A 21,837-nucleotide genomic window follows, 5' to 3' on the forward strand; every position below is an offset into this window, starting at 1 on the left:
AACGTTTAAAACAGGGTAGAGGGCAAATGGTTCTGCTGTGGGATCAGAGCCTGGCAGTTCCACCCCCAGCGCCGCCTCCTCCAGGATGCCGCCTGCCTGTCCAGATGCAGGACTGGTTCCCTCCTCACACTTGCACCGGCGCTTCTTGTCTGTGTACGCCTAAACAGGGCCTGCTGATCGCTGCATCCTCGATTGCCTCTCTGCTATTTGGCCTGTTGTCTGCCCAGTATTTTGAATCTCCTGATCTCTTCTGCCAGTCTCGCCTTCTGCACCCTCCTTGTCCCCTGTCATACTGGTTTTCAAACTTTTTTAGCTAGTGAACTTTATTTTTTTACAGCAGCTTTAGGTTCACAGGTAAAATTTATATATCCCTGCCCTCACACAGACTTAACCACATCTGCCCCACCCCCCCGCCATGATAGACAGCCTGTACCATAGCGTATATCTGTTATAAGGGACGAACCTACACTGACACCTCCTTATCCCCCAAAGTCTCTAGATTACATTAGGTTCATTCTAGGTGTTGTCCAGTCTGTGTGTGCCAAGTCGCTCAGTCGTGTCCGACTCTTTGCAACCCCATGGACTGTATGCCGCCAGACTCCTTTGTCCATGGAATTCTCCAGATAAGAGTACTGGAGTGGGTAGCCATTCCCTTCTCCAGGGGATATTCCAGACCCAGGGATCAAACCCAGGTCTCCTGCATTACAGGCAGATTCTTTACAGTCTGAGCCACCAGGGAAACCTTGTCTAGTATATAGTTTTTGACAAATACAGTATAGGTATTCACCATTGGAATGTCATACAGAATAGTTTCACTGTATGCTCAGCTTATTTATTCTTCTCTCTCTTCCCACAAACTCTGGCAGCTGCTGATCTTTTCAGTGTCTCCATAATTTTGCCTTTCCAAGAATATCATATGGCTGGAATCATACAGTATGTAGTCTTTTCAGATTGACTTATTTTTACTTAGTAATATGCATTTAAATTTTCTTCATGTCTTTTCATGGCTTGATAGCTCATTTATTTTTATCTCCGAACAATATTCCATTGTCTGTATCACAATTCTTTTATCCTTTCACCTATGAAGGAATCTTGGACACTTCTATGTTTTGGTCTCTATGAATAAAGCTGCTATAAATAATGTGCAGGTTTTTCTGTGGACATAGGTTTTCAGTTTATTTGAGTAAATACTAAGGATCTTGATCGCTGGATTGCATTGTAAGAGTATGTTTAGTTTTGTAAGAAACAACCAAATTGTCTTCCAAAGTGGTTGTACTGTTTTGTACTTCTACCAGCAATGTAATTAGGGTTCTCGTTGATCCACATTCCTACCAGCATTTGGTGTCATCATTGGTTTGGATTTTGGTGATTCTAATAAGTGTATAGTGGTATGTCATTATTTTAATCTGCAATTCCCTAATGACAAATGATGCTGAATATCTTTTCTTGTGCTTACTTGCCATCTTTGGTAAAATGTCTGTTCAAGGGTTTTGCCTTGTTAAAAGTCAGATTGTTTCCTTATTGTTGAGTTTTAAAAGTTCTTTGTATATTTTGAACAATAGTTCTTTATCAATCGTGTCTTAAAAAAATTTTTTCCCACAAACATTTTTTATAGCAAAGTTGCAACCTAGATTCCTATCTGCTTTCTGTTGCAGGGTATAGGTCTTTGAAAGAACGCTGTATTCAAGAACTAAACAGCAGTGATGAGAAGTAAATAGTACTTTGGTTGGTGAAAACAAGCATCTGAGAAATAAGCATCTAAAGCAGCAGCAGGTTTTCGTTGTTTATCCTAGAGCTGAATCAAATACTAACAATTGAATACTTTGACTACTGAACTCAAAGTACAGATGCTAAGTGAGTAGTGCTATTTCTGACTCAGGGAAAAGACCCAGGAGTTTTTGCCAGATATTAAGTTACCATAAAGTTTACTAATAGCCACCTTGCTCTACAAGTTCTTTTAAGAGTAGTACTGCTGCTGCTGCTAAGTCACTTCAGTCATGTCCAACTCTGGGCGACCCCATAGATGGCAGCCCACCAGGCTCCCCCGTCCCTGGGATTCTCCAGGCAAGAACACTGGAGTGGGCTGCCATTTCCTTCTCCAATGCATGAAAGTGAAAAGTGAAAGTGAAGTCACTCAGTCGTGTCCAACCCTCAGCGACCCCATGGACTGCAGCCTCCCAGGCTCTTCCATCCATGGGATTTTCCAGGCAAGCGTACTCATGTGGATAGAAATAAGACTTGTTAAAATGATATTGAACACTTTGTCAGGGGGCTGCCAACCCGATTTCCCCTACATTTTTAGATTGCTCACTGTTCAAACTTCAGGAAAATGCATTCAGTCCAGATATTTGTCTACAGCTGTACATCAGAAGAAGATTTCTTTAGCTTGCAAATTTATAAAGATTACAAAAAGGATTCATTGAGAATGTTTGAGTTCATATTCTTGAAAGAGAATTCCATACGTTTTATCATGTCCATGACCAGACTCAGTCTTTCATCTGGCCCAGTCATTGGATAAAAGCAAGATCCAGACAACAGCATTGATTCAAGGCAATCATTCCATTTGCTTGCAATCTGCTTGGTTTTCTTTCCTCTTATTTCTAAATCCCAGTTTCTAAAACTTTGTTGTCCTTCAGGCCAAACTGTCCTTGGGCTCTAATCAGATTGGTATAAATTCTTATTCTACCCCTTCAAAGTAGATCTGTGAGCTTGTGCAGGTTACTTAATATCTCTCAGTCCCTATTTCTGTATTTTAAAATAGAGGCCATTATCAAAGGACTTTCGAGGGATTGACTCTTAATTACCCACAGAGGGAACCTGTACTCTGTGCTGGCTTCCTTCCCTTCTCTGTCTCACTTTCCTACTTCTGTACTATGGGCGCTTCCTGGAATTGTAACTGAGCAGGACCCTATAGGGCCTTCCCAGGACACAGCACTACCCACGCCCCCGTACACGTCCTCCACTTGCCTTTTAATTTATTTATTTATGGCTGCACTGGGTCTTCATTGCTACAGGTGGACTTTCTCTAGTTGTGGCAAACAGGGGCTACTCTCTAGCTGCTGTCTCAGGCTTCTCACTGTGGCGGCTTCTCTCATTGTGAAGCATGGGTTCTAGGTATGCGGGCTTCAATAGTTGCAGCACTTTGGTTCAACAGTTGTGGCACATGGGCTTAGCTGCTCTGCAGGATGTGGGATCTTCCCTGACCAGGGATGGAACCCGGGTCCCCGGCATTAGCAGGCAAGTTCTTAACCACTGGACCACCAGGGAGGTCCCCTGCCTGCCTCTTGTTTGTAGAAAAATTTTAGCCTCCTAGGCCTTCCATGAATTCTGAAGAATAAATTTAATCAGAGAAATGAGAAAACGCAGAAACAAAGGAAAACAGTCAAACAAGACAAAATAATAATAGTTTAGTCATCAAGCAAAGTCAAGGAACTTTAGTTCTTCCTCAAGGACTTAGATAATATTCTGAGCCATATTCTTTGAGGTATTTTGCAGACAATGAAGCCCCCACCAGATGGAAGAAGTTAACTGCGTCCTATCCACAAGCACGTAGATCCCAGATTGGTTGGAACCAGAAGGTTGATGATGTTGACTCCTGAGTATCTCACCACCAACCAATCAGAAGAATGTTCATGAGCTGATCACACATCCCACAACCTCTCTTAGCATGTATCCTCCTCCTCTTTTCCCTAAATAATTTCTGGGGAGTAGGGAGTTGGTTCATTTGGACATGAGTCTACTTCTTTCCCAGGATTGCCAGCTTCCTCAATCAACCTACCTTTCCTTTTATTTAGCATTTCTCTCTCTGTATAGGATTCTTGAGCCATTAGCAGCCGAACCTGAGTTAGGTAATGGAATCATCTCACACGCCAAATGCAATTCTCATCTTAGGTCCTGCTCTGGGAAAGCCAAATTAAGAATACACATGTATTCTATAGAATTCACCTGTATTCTATCCGTCTATACTTGTATGACATTTCTTTATTTTTTATTTTTCTGTATGACATTTCTTATTCAAATATTAATCTCAAAGAATCTCCGCAGACTCTACTTGCTAGATTGACTACTGATCCCCAAATGTGTCAGTGTGATAGGCACACTCATAGACAGTGGGGTTCTTATGGAAACTTCCATTAAGGAACTTGTGAAAAACATACAAATAGTTTACCCACTCCAAATATGTTGGTGTTTTTTAAATGAATAAGTGTTTTTAAAACATTGAAGTGTAACACACACAGAACACTGCGTATCATAAGTTTGTGAAAATTAATAAAGGAAAATGTCACTAAAATGGCATTGAGAGGCGGAAGGGGGAGCTTTTATGCAGTACCACTAAGAAAGAATCATCAATTACAGGCCCCAGCCAGACAAGGTGTATGTTGAATATCCTACAAGAAATCAGCTACCCCAGCAACTTAACCAATGAGAAACTGTCTTCACCCTGAACTCCCACTTTTTTCCAATGGGCTTTCATTCATGATAATAATCTTATACTTCCTCCTTTTTCTCTATAAAATAATGTTCTTCTCCTTTGTTGAACTTGCTTATGGTTTTTGCTGTGGCTTGTCTTGAACTGCAGCTCTCTGCTATTCCCAACTAAACCCATTTTTTGCTAGTAAAATAACTTACTTTTAAGATCAATACGCTCGATGTGATGTTATGATATAATAAGAAATACTTATTGGGTCTTTGTCCTGGTTCTTGGCACAGAGCTTCTAAAACTCTTATAACTTCCTAAGTGGTGAGAGTAACAGAACATCTCTTGTTATAATTGTTTTTTGTCCTTAGGTCCTAAAACAGGTAAAAGAAGCATCTTTTATTATAACATTTGGTTTAATTCCCAGTTACTGAAATGGCTCCAGAGTGACAAAAGTGGAAGGAGTGCCCATTGTTATTCATAGCAAGTCCCTTTCAACAGTACCTGAGTTTACGTTAGTGAGGCGAGTTTTAGAAAGCCCCTGAGGATGTGGGGCTGGTTACCAAGAGACTCAACCATGTGATTAGAGGGTTAGAATTTTCAGCTCCACCCCTCAACCTCTGGGGAAGGAGAAGTGGTTAAACGTTAAGGAAATCACTAATGCCAATGATATGAAGCTGCCATAAAAATCCTAATCAAAGGGTTTGGGGAGCTTCCAGTTTGGTGAACAAGAACACAGCGATATGCCAGTAGGGTGGTGCACCCCAAACTCTGCAGGGACAAAAGGTCCTATAACTCAGGACCCTTCACCCTATGTATCTCTTCATCCGGCTGTTTATTTGTATTCTTTAATTTATTATTTGTAATAAATTGGCGCGTGTATGCATGCTACATCACTTCAGTCATGTCCAACTCTTTGCAACGCTATGGACTGTAGCCCACCAGGCTCCTCCGTCTATGGGATTCTCCAGGCAAGAATCCTGGAGTGGGCTGTCATGCCTTCCTCCAGGGGATCTTTCCCGCCCAGGGATTGAAACCACATCTCTTACATCTCCTGCATAGGCAGCCAGGTTCTTTACCACTAACGCCACCTGGGAAACCCCAGTAAATTGGCAACAGTAAGTAAACTGTTTTCCAGGGTTCTGTGAGCCATTCTAGCAAATTGCCAAACTTGAGGCGGTCACAGGAACCCCTGATATGTAGCCCCCCAGTTATTCAGAAGTACAAGTTACACTTTGGCATCTGAAGTGGGGGCAATCTTGTGTGACTCAGCCCTTAACCTGTGGGTCTGTGCCAACTCCAGGCAGTTAGTTTTAGAACTGGGTTAAATTGTAGGACATCCAGCCAGTGTCTGCCAAGAACTAGAGAATTGTTTGGTGTGGAAAACCCCACACATCTGGTGTCAGAAGTATTGCATATAGAGAGGAAATGGTGTTTTTCCTTTTAATGATTTATCGCAAAGTGAACACACTCATGTAACCTTAAGCTAAATTAAAAAAAAAAAAAGAATATTGCTAATATGCCAGATTTGTCATGGCCTTTGTGGCCCCTCTCATTTATTGCTTTTCCTCTCTCTCTAAAAGATAACCACAATCTCTCATTAAACATTAGTTTTATTTTTGAACTTTTAACAAATGGAATCATACAGTATGTATTTGTAATGCTTTACTGAGATGTAATTCATATATCATACAAGTGACTCATTTTAAATGTACAATTCAAGAGTTTTTAGCATATTCAGAGTTGTGCAACTATCATTACCTCAATTTTGAACATTTACATCATCACAAAAAGAAGCCCTATATCTCTCAGCAGTCACTACCTATTTCTTCCCAACCCTTCACCCCACTGCCCCCAGCACTAGCAACTGTTTATTTTCAGTCTCTGTAGATTTGCCTATTCTGGACATTTCGTATAAATGGGATCATACAATATGTAGTCTTTTGCAACTGGCTTCATTTACTTAGCATGTTTCCAAGGTTCACCCATATTATAGCCTGTGCTTGTATTTCATTCCCTTTTTATTGCCAAATAATATTCCATTATGCAATGTTATGGACTGAATCGTATCCCCTACCCTCACTGTAAATTTGCATGTTGAAGCCTTAACACCCAATGTGATTTGGAAATAGGAACTTTAAAGAGATTATTACAATTTTATGACATTATAAGGGTGGAGCCCTAATCCAATGTGACTACTGTCATTACAGGAAGAAGAGTCAGCAGGGAGGTACACACATCAGAGAAAGGCCATGTGAGGACACAGTGAGAAGGCAGCCATCTGCAAGCAAAGGTGAGAGGTTTCAGGGGATAACCAAACCTATCAGCACCTTGTTATTGGACTTCTAGCCTCCAGAAATGTGACAAACAACTTCCTGCTGTTTAAGCCATCCAGTCTGTGGTATTCTATTATGGCAGCCCCAGCATACTAATGCATGAACCAAATGGAATTCCTAGAGCTGAAAAATGCGGAATCTAAAATTTAAAATTTACTAGGTTGGACTTCGCTGGTGGTCCAGTGGTTGAGTCTGCCTGCCAATATAGGGGACCCAGGTTTGATCCTTGGTCTGGGATAATTCCACATGTTGTGGAGCAAATAAGCCCACGTACTACAACTACTGCAGCCTGCATGCTCTAGAGCCTGTGCTCTGCTAAACCAGAAGCTACTGCAATGAGAAGCCCTCACATTGCAACTAGAGAAAGCCCACATGCAGAAACAAAGACCCAACACAGCCAAAACAAATAGCATTAAAAAAATGTATTGTGCTCGCTTCAGCAGCACATATACTAAAACTGGAATGATACAGAGTAGATTAGCATGGCCCCTGTGCAAGGATGACGTGCAAATTCGTGAAGCGTTCCATATTTTTTGGTGGATTCATGTTGATGTGTGGCAAAACCAACACAATATTGTAAAGTAATTAACCTCCAATTAAAATAAATAAATTTATATTTTTTAAAATGTATTAAAAAATTTACTGGGTAAATGATGCACTGGAGATGAAAGGAGCAATGGGTCTGAAGACAGGGCACTAGAAACCTTTTAAACTGAAGCACAGAGAAGTAAGGCTGAAAAATAACTAACTAGAGCCTCAGTAATCTGTGAGACGATATAAAGAGTTCTGCCATATGTGTACTGGAGTTCCAACAAGAGAGGGAAGCAGTAAAAGCCATTTGATGTCAGAAATATTTTCAAATTTAGTGACACATTAAATTCCAAGAAGTTCAAAGAAGTCCAAGCAGAATATACATAAGGAAAAGCATACCAATGTGACTATAGTTGATTACACTGTATTGTATAAATGAAATTTACTAAGACAGTAAAATTTAAATGTTCTCACCAAGAAGGAAAGAAAAAGAAAGACAGATAGGAAGAGAAAGAAAGAGGTGATAGTTGTGATAATTAACTGGATTGGGGACTCCTTTCATAGTATATATCAAATCATCATGTTGTACACTTTAAATATAATTTTAATTTGTCAGTAATACTGACAAAACTCATACCAAAGCACAACAAAATCAAGTTGAAAAACAGTGATGAAGAGAATATTTTAAAAGCACAAAAGAATAGGGAATTCCCTGGTGGTCCAGCGGTTAGGACATTGTGCTGTCATTGATAGGGCCCAGGTTCAATCCCTGGTCAGGGAATTAAGATCTCACAAGCTCATTATGCAATGGCCAAAATAAAATAAAATACACAGGATTATAAACAAATAGAAAGCACCAAAGAATAAATGATAAATTAAATACAAAGAAACAAAGATAAACATTACTGCTGACTTCTCAGAAAAAATACCAGTCAGGAGAAATTGAACTATCATCTTGAAACTGATGAAACCAAACAAAAACAAGGGGTAAAAACCTATCAACCCACGATTGGTAATACTACCCTTCAGCGTGAAGATGAAATAAACAGACATTTGCAAGTAAAAAAGATCAGATTGGAGTAGGGTGGGTCATTAACACAGCACTAAGACTAGTGTTGTCTTAGCCCTACAGGCTGCTATAACAAGACACCACAGACTGAATAGCTTATACACAACAGACACTACCAGCATGGCTGCCTTCCTGTGGGGACACACTTATTTCCTGGCTGGCCTCTTCTTCCTGTGTCCTCAAGTGGTAGAAGGGGTTGGGGATATCTCTGGAGCCTCTTTTATAAAGCTCGTACTGTAAAACTTACTAATCCCATTCATGGGGCCTCCACTGTCATGACCTAAGCACATTCCAAAGTCTCCACATCTCCTCCGGAGTTAGGTTTCAACATAAGAATTTGGGGGGAACATTTTCAGACAATAGCAAGTGTCTTTATAAGAAGAGAAAAGACAGACACACACAATGGCAGGTTGCCACTGTGAGGACAAAGGCAGATTGTAGTCCTACAGCTAAAGCCAAGGAACACCGAAGGTTGGTAGGAACGTAGGAAGAGACAAGGAAAGATTCTCCCCTATAGGTTTCTTTCCTTGGCTTCATATTTGGCAAAAGACACACTGCAACTCCTACACAGATTTCTGGGTCTCCTTCTTTGCATATATCTGCTCCCGTCTCTCTTGTAGTCTGGTTCCAGAAATTTTAGTTGCCTCACTCTCTACAAGCTCTGACTCTTTTCTCCTCAGCTCAGCAAGTCTGTCATGCTTTACTTGGAATCCCTCTTCTTATGCTGATATTTGGTAAATGCCACCAGGTAGAAAGCTAGGAAAATTGTAGTGCTCACTTCACTTTTCCTTTCTTTCAGAAATCACTCTCCCGGGCTGCCTATGGTCCAATGACTGAAGACATGCATATTATTTCATATATATTGTACAGTCATCTAATTTCTTATTGCAGGAGCTTTAGTCTGGTACCAGTTACTCTGTCATGGCTCGATGTATGTATTATTTTTTGACTGGTTCCTTCTGCTTACCATTATGTTTGGAAGAGTTATCCTTGTTGTTGAGTGAAGTAGTTAGTTTCATTTTTGTATGGTATTCCATTGTATGACTATATCACCATCTACTTATATATTCTATTGTTGTTAGACATCTGAGTTGTTGCCATTGGTGGGCTATTATAGATAATGCTGCTATGAACGTTCTTGTACATGTCTTTCAGTATAGAATTCCTGTTGGGTATATATCTAGTGATGGAATTGCTGAGTCACAAGCTGTGCTGATAGTCAAGTTTACACAGGTAGCCAATTAGTTTTGCAAAATGGTTGTACCAATTTTTATTCTCATGTGCAGTGTATGAGAGTCTCAGTTGTTCCATATATCATCAGCACCTCATATTGTCAGTTTTTAAGATGCTAGCCATTCTGGTGGGTGTGTTTTAGTTTGTATTTTCTGGTTTCCATGAAACTGATCACCTTTTCATATAATTATTGCTCTTTTGGATATCTACTGGCCCATTCACATCTTTTGCCCATTTTACTATTGGATTTGCTTTTTTCTCTTATTGATTGATCACTTAATCATTTACTCAGAGTCCTTTGTCAGTTATACACATTGCACATATCTTATTCCCCTCTGTGGCTTGCCCTCTTAATGATGTTTTGATGAACAGATGTTCTTAATTTTAATGTAGCCCCATTTATCAATGTTTTCATTTCATCTTACATATGAAATCTTTCCTTTTCCCAAGGTTATGAAAATGTTCTTTTTCTCTTTAGAAGCTTTATTACATTATCTATCACATTTAGATTTGCAACGCATCTAGAAATAGCTTTTTGATGAGTTTGAAGAAGAGATCAGATTCATTTTTCCTTCATATGGATATGCAGTTGACCCAATTCCATTTATTACCAAGACTGTCCTGTTCTCACTACTCTGCAGTGCACCTTTGTCATTAATCAAGTTTCCATATTTATAAGCTTCTATTTCTGTCCTCTATTGTGTCCCATTTATCTGTTTATCTACTCTTGTGCCCATACCACAGTCTTAGTTATTGTAGCTTTATATAATAAGCCTTAATATCACATAGTGAGTCTTCTACGTCTGTTCTTCAAGAATGGGCTGTTCTGAACCATTTGCATTTTCATATAAAATTTACAACAAGCTTACTAATTCTTATAATAATACTAGCTGGGAGGTTGATTAGGGTTACACTGATCTCTTTATAATATTTAATCATCTAATTCATAAATATGAGAAAAACTTTTAAATTTTCTTCAGTTTTTCTCAATCACATCTTGCACCTTTCTCTGTAGACCTTTTGCATGTATTTCTTTAGACTTAATACTAAATATTTGGTATTTTTTGATGCTATTGTAAATGACATTTAAAATTTTTTCCCTATTGCTGCTGTTATATAGTAATATTGGCAATTTTTATAAATTTATCCTTTTATTCAGCACCCTAAATTTATTTTTAATTTTAGTAATTCATCTGTAGATTCTTTGATTTTCTGCATGCGCAACCATATTGTCTGTGAATGACAGTTTTACTTCTTACTTTCTAATTCTTAAGCTTTTTTTTTTTTCTTTTTTTTACCTCATACTACTTAGGACCTTCTGGAGGATGTCAAATAGAAATGAAGGATGGACATATCCTTCTCTTCTCTTGTTCCCAATATCAGGGGAAAACATGTTAATATTTACTATGTTTCTAAATAACCCATATCTCAAAGAAGAAATCACAATGGAATTTAAAATGTTGTGCAGTACTTGGATGCAATCTCAAAAATGACAGAATGATCTCTGTTCGTTTCCAAGGCAAACCATTCAGTATCATGGCAATCCAAGTCTGTGCTCCGACCAGTAACACTGAAGAAGCTGAAGTTGAACAGTTCTATGAAGACCTACAAGAACTTCTAGAACTAACACCCCAAAAAAGATGTCCTTGCCATTATAGGGGACTGGAATGCAACAGTAGGAAGTCAAGAAACACCTGGCATAACAGGCAAATTTGGCCTTGGAGTAGAGAATGAAGCAGGGCAAAGGCTAATAGATTCTGCCAAGAGAATGCCCTGGTCATAGCAAACATCCTCTTCCAACAACACAAGAGAAGACGCTACACATGGACATCACCAGATGGTTGACACTGAAATCAGACTGATTATATTCTTTGCAGCCAAAGATGGAGAAGCTCTATACAGTCAGCAAAAAGAAGACCAGGAGCTGACTGTGGCTCAGATCATGAACTCCTTATTGCCAAATTCAGACTGAAATTGAAGAAAGTGCAGAAAACCATTAGACATTTAGGTATGACCTAAATCAAATCCCTTATCACCATACAGTGGAAGTGAGAAATAGATTTAAGGGACTAGATCTGATAGACAGAGTGCCTGATGAACTATGGATGGAGGTACGTGACATTGTACAGGAGACAAGGATCAAGACTATCCCCAAGAAAAAGAAATGCAAAAAGGCAAAATGGCTGTCTGAGGAGGCCTTATGAATAGCTGTGAAAAGAAGAGAAGCGAAAAGCAAAGGAGAAAAGGAAAGATATAAGCATCTGAATGCAGAGTTCCAAAGAATAGCAAGGAGAGATAAGAAAGCCTTCCTCAGTGATCAATGCAAAGAAATAGAGGAAAACAACAGAATGGGAAAGACTAGAGATCTCTTCAAGAAAATTAGAGATACCAAGGGAACATTTCATGCAAAGATGGGCTCAATAAAGGACAGAAATGGTATGTACCTAACAGAAGCAGAAGATATTAAGAAGAGGTGGCAAGAATACATGAAAGAACTGTACAAAAAAGATCTTCATGACCCAGATAATCATGATGGTGTGATCACTCACCTAGAGTCAGACATCCTGGAATGTGAAGTCAAATGGGCCTTAGGAAGCATCACTATGAACAAAGCTAGTGGAGGTGATGGAATTCCAGTGGAGCTATTTGAAATCCTGAAAGATGATGCTGTCAAAGTGCTGCACTCAACATGCCAGCAAATTTGGAAAACTCAGCAGTGGCCACAAGACTGGAAAAGGTCAGTTTTCATTCCAATCCCAAAGAAAGGCAATGTCAAAGAATGCTCAAACTACTGCACAATTGCACTCATCTCAACACGCTAGTAAAGTGATGCTTAAAATTGTCCAAGCCAGGCTTCAGCAATACGTGAACCGTGAACTCCCTGATGTTCAAGCTGGTTTTAGAAAAGGCAGAGGAACCAGAGATCAAAATTGCCAACATCTACTGGATCATGGAAACAGCAAGAGAGTTCCAGAAAAACATCTATTTCTGCTTTATTGACTATGCCAAAGCCTTTGAGTGTGTGGATCACAATAAACTGCGGAAAATTCTGAAAGAGATGGGAATACCAGACCACGTGACCTGTCTCTTGAGAAACCTATATGCAGGTCAGGAAGAAACAGTTAAACTGGACATGGAACAACAGACTGGTTCCAAAAAGGAAAAGGAGTACGTCAAGGCTGTATATTGTCACCCTGCTTATTTAACTTATATGCATCATGAGAAATGCTGGGCTGGAGGAAGCACAGCTGGAATCAAGATTGCTGGGAGAAATATCAATAACCTCAGATATGCAGATGACACCACCCTTATGGCAGAAAGTGAAGAACTAAAGAGCCTCTTGAGGAAAGTGAAAGAGGAGAGTGAAAAAGTTGGCTTAAAGCTCAACATTCAGAAAACTAAGATCATGGCATCCAGTCCCACCACTTCACGGCAAATAGATGAGGAAACAGTGGAAACAGTGGCTGACTTAATTTTTCTGGGCTCCAAGATTGCTGCAGATGGTGATTGCAGCCATGAAATTAAAAGACGCTTACTCCTTGGAAGGAAAGTTATGACCAGCCTAAATAGCATATTAAAAAGCAGAGACATTACTTTTCCAACAAAGGTCCATCTAGTCAAAGTTATGGTTTTTCCAGTGGTCATGTATGGATGTGAGAGTTGGACTATAAAGAAAGCTGAGCACCAAAGAATTGATGCTTTTGAACTGTGGTGTTGGAGAAGACTCTTGAGAGTCCCTTGGACTGCAAGGAGATCCAACCAGTCCATCCTAAAATAGATCAGCCCTGGTTGTTCATTTGAAGGACTGATGTTGAAGCTGAAACTCCAGTACTTTGGCCACCTGATGCGAAGAGCTGACTCATTTGAAAAGACCGTGATGCTGGGAAAGATTGAGGGCAGCAGGAGAAGAGGACGACAGAGGATGAGATTGTTGGATGGCATCACCGACTCGATGGACATGGGTTTGGTTAAACTCCAGGAGTTGGTAATGGACATGGAGGCCTGGCGTGCTGCAGTTCATGTGGTCACAAAGAGTCAGACCTGACTGAAAGCTTGAACTGAACTGATTGGAACAATAATGAAAGTGTGGTACATGTAGCTGGAAGGATGCAGGTAACACCACACTTAGAAGGAAAATCAGTGAGCTCTAAGTATCCGTCTCAAGACGTCTGAAAAAGAGGAAATCAAAGCTAAAGATAGAAGAATGAAGGGATTAATAAAGGAACTAATGAAATAGAAATTGGTACTGAATCAGGTATTTGAGTGATAGGGCACAGGCATCTAAATATTTCAAAAATCTTCACTGGTGAATCTGATTTACAAACAAAATTATGGTGATACCTTGGTCTCAAAAGACACAAGCTTTGAAGGAAATGTCATCCAACAAAGAAAGAGCCAGCCTGCCTTCCTTCCGTTTTCCCTTCCTCTCTTCCTCCCCTCTTCTTTTTTTTTTCCCCTCCAAACAGGATTATTATAAAAGTACTGTGGGTAACAAAGAAGAGACAAAATAGCAGTAAACCTACTGTCTGTTTATCTCTTGTTTGACCTTTGGTGGTAGTATAAAATCATAGACATCAAGAGGATTGTAACATTAGGCCTCTGGGAAACAGAAACCAGAGCTGGAAGTGTCTTCAAGGGAAACATCAAATAATAGCTGTTTCCATTTGTTTCAAGCTTTACAAATGAGGTGAATCAGAGCTCTACGATTTTGCATATAATCCCATGCAGAAGCCAATGGCATGCATATTCCTGAGACTGGCATTGCAGTCTTGTTCAAGTTTGCTATTGCTGTCAGCCTGTGCAATTTCCCTGGTTAACCTGCCAAAAGTGCTCTCCTTTATGAAAGCTGTCCAGAAATAGATATTGTGCAAGGAGACAAGGGCAGATTCTGGAACTGGAATTCTTGATGATCTTAAATGATGATGTATGAAAGAAATAGGGAAAAACAGTTTGATTTGCTCCAATTAGATTGACCCAGAAAGGAGAAAGTGTCCGACTCCCTGAGACCCCGTGGACTGCAGCCACAGGATTGTGTCTCTAGGGGGAGCTAAATCTCTGCAGAGCAATGCAGAAAGGGAAAATACTGAAAATTCTTAGAACCAAAAGTTAATGCCTCATGAAAATCAGTAACGTCAATCAGAAAATTAGAATATGTTATTCAAAAGGGAGCAAGCCTAGGAGTAAGAGGTTTAAGGGAAACAAAGAGAAACAAAATTGTCTGCTTAGTCCTCTCTCTGGCTTATTCTGGTAACAGACCCCAAACCACCCCCTGCCTCTCCAGTGGGATTCTGTCTCGTGCAACCAAAGAGTACTGACAAATAATAGCGGCTATGTGCCATTTTGGAGAACTGATGGTAATGACACCAGAAGTGCTAGTCAGGGCAAGTCAGGGCAGATCAGGTCTAAGTAGTCAAACTTGTTCACCCTCCTGTGCTCCTTACCTAGATTTACGGCATTTGGATCCACCTAGTCACTGAAACCGGAAACCCGGGCTTCCTTCTTGACTCCAAAACCTCTTACTGAAAATGTGACTAGTTATTCTACTTGGCTACCTTAGAATTTATACTGAAAAATGCTCCTTCAGAACACACTCCAGAACACACTATTGGTTCTAACTTTGCTACTTTCCCACCTTCCCCAGCAACCTGACTGATTTAGTCTTACCTAGAGACGCCAAAGACTACTCAAGAGGATTTTCAGGACTCTGTGTGCAAGCCAATGCATTCAAGTTTGAGTACTGTCCACTTTCAAAAGAAAAAACTTATTAGACTTCTATGATTGATTGTTATTTAATTATTATACCAAAGTTGTTTGTCCAAATCCAATATTAGGTATGAGATTCTTACAACTCTTACGTAACTACAAAATCAAAACAAACCTACATATTGAACACAAACCAAATCACAACTAATAAAATTGCCAGTAATAATTTATTACGATGGCTGATGTTATTTTGCTGAAACTAAATCACCTCTATTATGGATTTGACACTAACTGCTTTAGAGGAGATTTTTTTTTTCCATTTGGCAAATTAATACTACCTTGGGCAGAGTAATGACTCAGTGACAAAACATTTCTGTAATTGAACTACATCTATCACTTAATGCATGCATTCTTAGTTCGTGACTTTTAGATGGAAAGAAACACAATAACCTGAATATTTACACCTGCCATGTATTTTGCAAAATTTTTAGATTTTATGAGTTTTTTCCAAAGCAGACACTGATGACATATTTAAGATCATTTAAAAACTAAAATGGGAGTAACTATGGTTCAGGCATCCAAAATGGAGCTGGGTGGCCATTGTGGATGTGGTTTTAGACATGTCCCTGTATCACTGAGAACTTGAACCTTCGGAACTGTATATAACTCAGACACCATCAGCCATTTTCAAAACAATATCTACTAGCAGCTCCTAGATGCAACCTTGTAGTTTCAAAGCCCCCCAACTCTACTTAGCAACTACGTAATCGTCTTGAACCCCAACTAATCCTTGCTTAACAAGCACCCTTACTTGCCAGATCCAATCCTAATTCTTGACAATTTATGTAACTAACTGTGACCTTGCAGTTTTTGCCTGTATAAGCTTCCTCCATTTTGTAGTCCAGAAGAACACATTTCAAGTGCTTTCTTAGATTTGTGCTTCCCAGGCTGAAGTCTTAACAAACCCCAAATAAAAGCTTTTTTTCTTTCTTTTTTTGCTTCTACCAGGTCTCCATTCTTTGAACCCTTGTTAACAACATGATTTAGAAGATACGTTTTTCCTCTTACTTCTGCTACTGCTGTTGATGAGTGGAGCAATGACGATGGAAGATTGGGGAGGGCATTTATTGACACATATTGAGTGACATTTTTAATTCTGGGGGACCTGTGCCTGCTGAACAACCAAAGTGTTTCTGTTGAAAATGTGCCCAGTTTAAACCCTGTTTGTACTGTTATTTCTAACACAACTTTCAAACTAGAAAAAGCAAGCATGTAAAAAGCATGTAAAATCTATGGGGAAAAAATTCTAATTTTAAGTCAAAAATTAGTGATAACTCAAAGAAAGACAAACCTCAAAAGCATGAAAACTTCAAATGTTCTATGTATAAGGACATTGGTTGGTAAGTAATAGGTTTGGAAAGAACACACTAAGAATCTTGTCTTGAAAATGTACTTTTTATAGCAAGCAATCTTTAAAAAATCAGTTTTGAGATATAACTTATGTACAATAAAATTCAAAAATTTAAAAAAATACAGGAACACCTCTGGTGGTCTTGTGGTGAAGAATCTGCCTGCTAGTGTAGGGGACACGGGTTCAATCCCTGGTCTGGGAAGATTCCATATTGCTGTGGGGCCACTAAGCCCATGTGCCACAGCTGCCTGCAGGCTCTGGAGCCTGTGCTTCTCAACATGAGAAGCCACCACAAGGAGAAGCCTGCTCACTGCAGCTAGAGAGCAGCCTGTGCTCTCCTCAACCAGAGGAAGCCTGCACACAGCAGTGAAGACCCAGAGCAGCCCAAAACAAATAAATAAATAATTAAAAAATTTTTAATAAAATAATTTTTTGAGAAGTGCAGTTTGTTGAGTTTGGACAAATGTTTATAGTCATGTGACCACCACCACAATCATGGTAAACCTCACAGAACATCACCCCTATTACTCCCCAAATTTCCCTCGTACTTACTTGCAATCAATTCTATACCCACCTCTGACCTCTGGTGACCTCTGATCTGCTTTCTGCTTTGCTTTTTCTAGAGTGTCACTTGAGTAGAATGATACAGTATTTTGGTCTGACTTCCTTTATGTATCAAAATGTTTTTGAAATTTTCTTGCATGTATCAACAGTTTGTTCCTCTTCTCAGTAATATTCCATGATATGGACATACTATAATGTGTTTAAATAGTTACCAGTTGATGGACATTTGGTTCATTTTCAATTTGGCCATTGTGAATAAGTAGCTATAAACTTCTGAGTAGGGACTTTTGTATGGACCTAAATTTTTATTTCTCTTGGGCAAATATCTAGGAGTGGACTTGGTGGGTCATAGGTAAGTATGTTTGACTTCATAAAAACTGCCAAACTTTTCTTCCAAAGTGGCTGATCCATTTTTTTATTCTTAACAATATAAGAGAGTTCCAGTTGCTCTGCATCCTTTCCAATATTGTCAGTCTTTTTAATTTTAGCTATTCTGATGGATATGTATAGATATAACCTTGTAATATTGTGTTTACCTAGTGACTATTGATGTCAGCTACCTTCTCATGTGAAGTGAAAGTCACTCAGTCATGTCCAACTCTTTGCGACCCCATGGACTATACAGTCCATGGAATTCTCTAGGCCAGAATACTGGAGTGGGTAGCCTTTCTCTTTTCCAGGGGATCTTCCCAACCCAGGGATCAAACACAGGTCTCTGGAATTGAAGGCGGATTCTTTATCAGCTGAGCCACAAGGGAAGCCCAAGAATACTGGAGTGGGTAGCCTTTCTCTTTTCCAGCAGATCTTCCTGACCCAGAAATCAAACCAGGGTCTCCTGGATTGCAGGCGGATTCTTTATCAACTGAAGTACGGGGGACGTCCATATCTTCTTACCTTCTCATGTACTTATTAGCTGTTTGTAAATTCACTTTGGTGAAGTGTCTGTTCAAATCCTTCGTTCATTTTTAAACTGGATTGTCTTTTCATTAAGTTGTAAGAACTTAATGAATATGTACGTAAGTCCTTTAATAGATATGTGACAAATACTTTCTCCCAGTTTATGGCTTGACTTTTTATTTTCAGATTTTTTTTTTTGAGGAGAGGGGAAGAGCAGAAGTTTTCCATTTTGGTGAGGTCCAACTTGGACTTCACTTTTTTCTTTTATTGTTCATGCTTTTTGTGTCCTAAGAAACCTTTGTCTAACTGAAAGCCACAAGATATTTTTCTGTATTTCCTACTTTTTATAGCATTAGCATCATGAGAAATGCTGGGCTGGATGAAACAAGCTGTAATCAAGATTGCCGGGAGAAATAGCAATAACTTCAGATATGCAGATGACACCACCCTTAGGCAGAAAGCGAAGAACTAAATAGCCTCTTGATGAAAGTGAAAGAGCAGAGTGAAAAAGTTGGCTTAAAACTCAACATTCAGAAAACTAAGATCATGGCATCTGGTCCTATCACTTCATGGCAAATAGATGGGGAAACAATGGAAACAGTGACAGACTGTTTTTGGCTCCAAAATCACTGCAGATGGTGACTGCAGCCATGAAATTAAAAGATGTTTACTCCTTGGAAGAGAAGCTGTGACCAACCTAGACAGCATATTAAAAAGCAAAGACATTACTTTTCCAACAAAGGTCCATCTAGTCAAAGCTATGGTTTTTTCCAGTGGTCATGTATGGATGTGAGAGTTGGACTATAAAGAAAGCTGAGCACCGAAGAATTGATGTTTTTGAATTGTGGTATTGGAGAAGACTCTTGAGAGTCCCTTGGACTGCAAGGAGATCCAACCAGTCCATCCTAAAGGAGATCAGTCCTGGGTGTTCATTGGAAGGACTGATGCTAAAGCTGAAACTTCAGTACTTTGGCCACCTCATGCGAAGAGTTGACTCACTGGAAAAGACCCTGATGCTGGGAGGGATTGGGGGCAGGAGAAGGGGACGACAGGGGATGAGATGGCTGGATGGCATCACTGATTCAATGGACATGAGTTTGAGTAAACTCCAGGAGTTGGTGATGGACAGGGAAGCCTGGTGTGCTGCGATTCATGGGGTTACAAAGAGTCGGACATGACTGAGCGACTGAACTGAACTGGTGTTTTAAAAACTCCCTTCAAAATTATGGATTAAAAATTTTTGCTCTCTAAGGCTACATTTTCGTTTCTACCAGTGCCATAAAACTATTACTTCCAGTGTTCAAAAGAGCAGCTGTCTCCTCTCTTACATGGTTAGAATAAAACTTTTTTTAGTCACAAAACATACAAAAGCACGTTAAGATTAAAAAAAGGTTTAGTTTTACTGATGTCAATTACATAAGCCAAAGCAGCTAAAGTAAACAGAAAGTATACTGGAGAATTGCAGATCCCTGGGAATACAGTCAGACCTCAGTTTCACTCTCTGGTTTTCCTCCTGCTACATGGGTACCACCTGACCAGTGAGAACATGGCTTGCTACTTCCCCAAACCCTTCACGTTAAAGGACTTCAGCCTTGTGACCTTCCAAATTCTCCTTGTATATCATCCTGTATTTTCATATTAGAAACGAAATTTCTTCATAGCTTTAATTCCTCTTTCCAAACAAGTGTATGTATCAATAATCAAGAAATAATCGAGAAGGGAGGAAACTGCCATCACCTGTGTCTTTATAATTCATAATGTCAGCATATGTCTGCATACGCTTATACTGTTTGCAGCTCTGTCTAGCTCCTGAATCTGAGATGTATAGCTGGGGAACACTTCGGCCAGCCTCAGAGCTTGGCTGAGAAAGGACCACAAGATACAAGAATGATCCTGGGTAGGTATGGGTGTCATCTATTACTTCCTGTTTTCAGAGGGAGGGACAGAATCCCAGAGGAGTGTCATCAAATGGCAAGATGAAGCCAGGATCCTGTGTCACAGATGTTTGCTTTAGTCCTTCAGAAAAATATGTTCAGTTCAAATACCAATTTATTCAATTTTCATTCTTTGGTGAGTACACACACAAGCTACAGAAAAAAGGCTCTCCTCATCATCTACGGTTATATAACCCCTGTATCTGACATAATGACATTCTACTATATCTGAATAATTTTTTCCTTTTTTCTTTTGGCTATGTCATGTGACAAACAAGATCTTAGTTTTCCTGACCAGGGATGGAGTCCATGCCCCTACATTGGGAGCATGGAGTCTTAACCACTGGACCTACAGTGAAGCCCCAGTAATTTTTTTTTTCTCTTTTAATTAAAAAAAATTTCTTCATTTTGGGCTGCGCTGGATCTTCATTTCGGCATAGGGGCTCCTCATCATGGCATGTGGGCCTCTCTAGTTGCAGCACATGGGCTTAGTTGCCCCTTGGCACCAGGGATGGAACTTGTGCCCCCTGCATTGGAAGGCAGTTACTTAGTCACTGGACCACCAGGGAAGTCCCAACTTTTTCTTTTTTAAATTGAGCTATATTTGCCATACAACATTGTTTAAGTTTAAGGTGTGCAACACATTATTTGATATTTATATTGTAATATGATTGCCACTGAAGCAATAGCTAACATTTCAACTTCATCATAGTTATTAACTCTTTCACTGCTGTGAACAACCAAGGTCTAGTCTCTTTGCAAGTCTAATGTTTATAACACAACCTGTTGTCTGTAATCACTGTTCTGTGCACTAGATCTCCAGGACTTATTTATACACTAGTTGCAAATATGTACCCTTAAACATCTCTCCCATTCTCCCACCCCTGGCCTCTGGTAATGACCACTTCACTCTCTTATTCTTTTGGGTTTTTTTGGTTCCACATATAATAGATATTATACAGTATTTGTCTTACTCTGACATATCTCACTTAGCAAATTTTTCCCAAGATCCATCCACATTGTTCCAAAAGGCAGACCTTCTTTTTCTCACGGCTGAATAGTATTCCATTGCATATATGTACCACATCTTAACTTATCCTTTGATACACACTTAGGTTGTTTCTGTTATTGAGAATAATGCTGCAATAAATGTGGGGTTTATATGTCTCTTCGTGGAGAAGGAAATGGCAACCCACTTCGCTATTCTTGCCTGGAGAATCCCATGGACAGAGGAGCCTGGTGGGCTACAGTCCCTGGAGTTGCACAGAGTCAGACATGTCTTTTCAATAACCAGTTTGCATTCCTCTGGACATATAGCCAGAAGTGGGATTACTGGATTATATGTTAGTTTCATCTCTAATTTTTTGAGGACTCTGCATACTAACTTACAATCTCATCAACAGTGCAGAAGGGGTCTCTTTTTTCCCAAACCCTCATCAACACTTGTTTTCTCTTCTTGATAGTAGTCATTCTTACAGATGAGGTATCTCTTGAGGAGTGATGCTGAGCACGTTTTTATGTGCCTGTTAGTCGGTTAGATATCTTCTTTGGAAAAAATGTCTATTTCATTCCTCTGTACACTTTTTTTTTTTGCTATTGAGTTGTACAAGTTCTTTATAAATTTTGGATATTAACTCTGTATCCAACACATTGATTAGAAAAAAAAATTTCTCTCATTCTATAGATACCTTTTTATTTTGTTGTTTCTTTAGTTGTGTGGAAGCTTTAAAATTGGATGGAGT

At 39.5% G+C, this 21,837-nt stretch overlaps 1 long non-coding RNA gene and 2 other non-coding genes across 4 annotated transcripts in view; all 3 read left to right on the top strand.

Moving 5' to 3' along the window:
• Positions 1-19,412, top strand: part of LOC121816644 (uncharacterized) — a 31,375-nt gene extending 11,963 nt beyond the window's left edge. For both annotated transcript variants that reach the window (XR_006056296.2, XR_009601498.1), the window contains exons 2-3: positions 6,628-6,710; positions 16,298-19,412. This is a non-coding gene — a long non-coding RNA (uncharacterized LOC121816644). The remainder of the gene's footprint in view (positions 1-6,627; positions 6,711-16,297) is intronic.
• On the top strand, positions 7,181-7,287 carry LOC114111072 (U6 spliceosomal RNA). The gene has a single exon (XR_003587199.1). It is a non-coding gene; the product is annotated as a U6 spliceosomal RNA (small nuclear RNA).
• Positions 7,994-8,065, top strand: TRNAD-GUC (transfer RNA aspartic acid (anticodon GUC)). The gene has a single exon. It is a non-coding gene; the product is annotated as a tRNA-Asp (tRNA).
• Positions 19,413-21,837: the final 2,425 nt, after the last annotated feature.

This window comes from Ovis aries, chromosome 1 (genome assembly GCF_016772045.2).
Source record: "Ovis aries strain OAR_USU_Benz2616 breed Rambouillet chromosome 1, ARS-UI_Ramb_v3.0, whole genome shotgun sequence".
Lineage (NCBI taxonomy): Eukaryota > Metazoa > Chordata > Mammalia > Artiodactyla > Bovidae > Ovis > Ovis aries.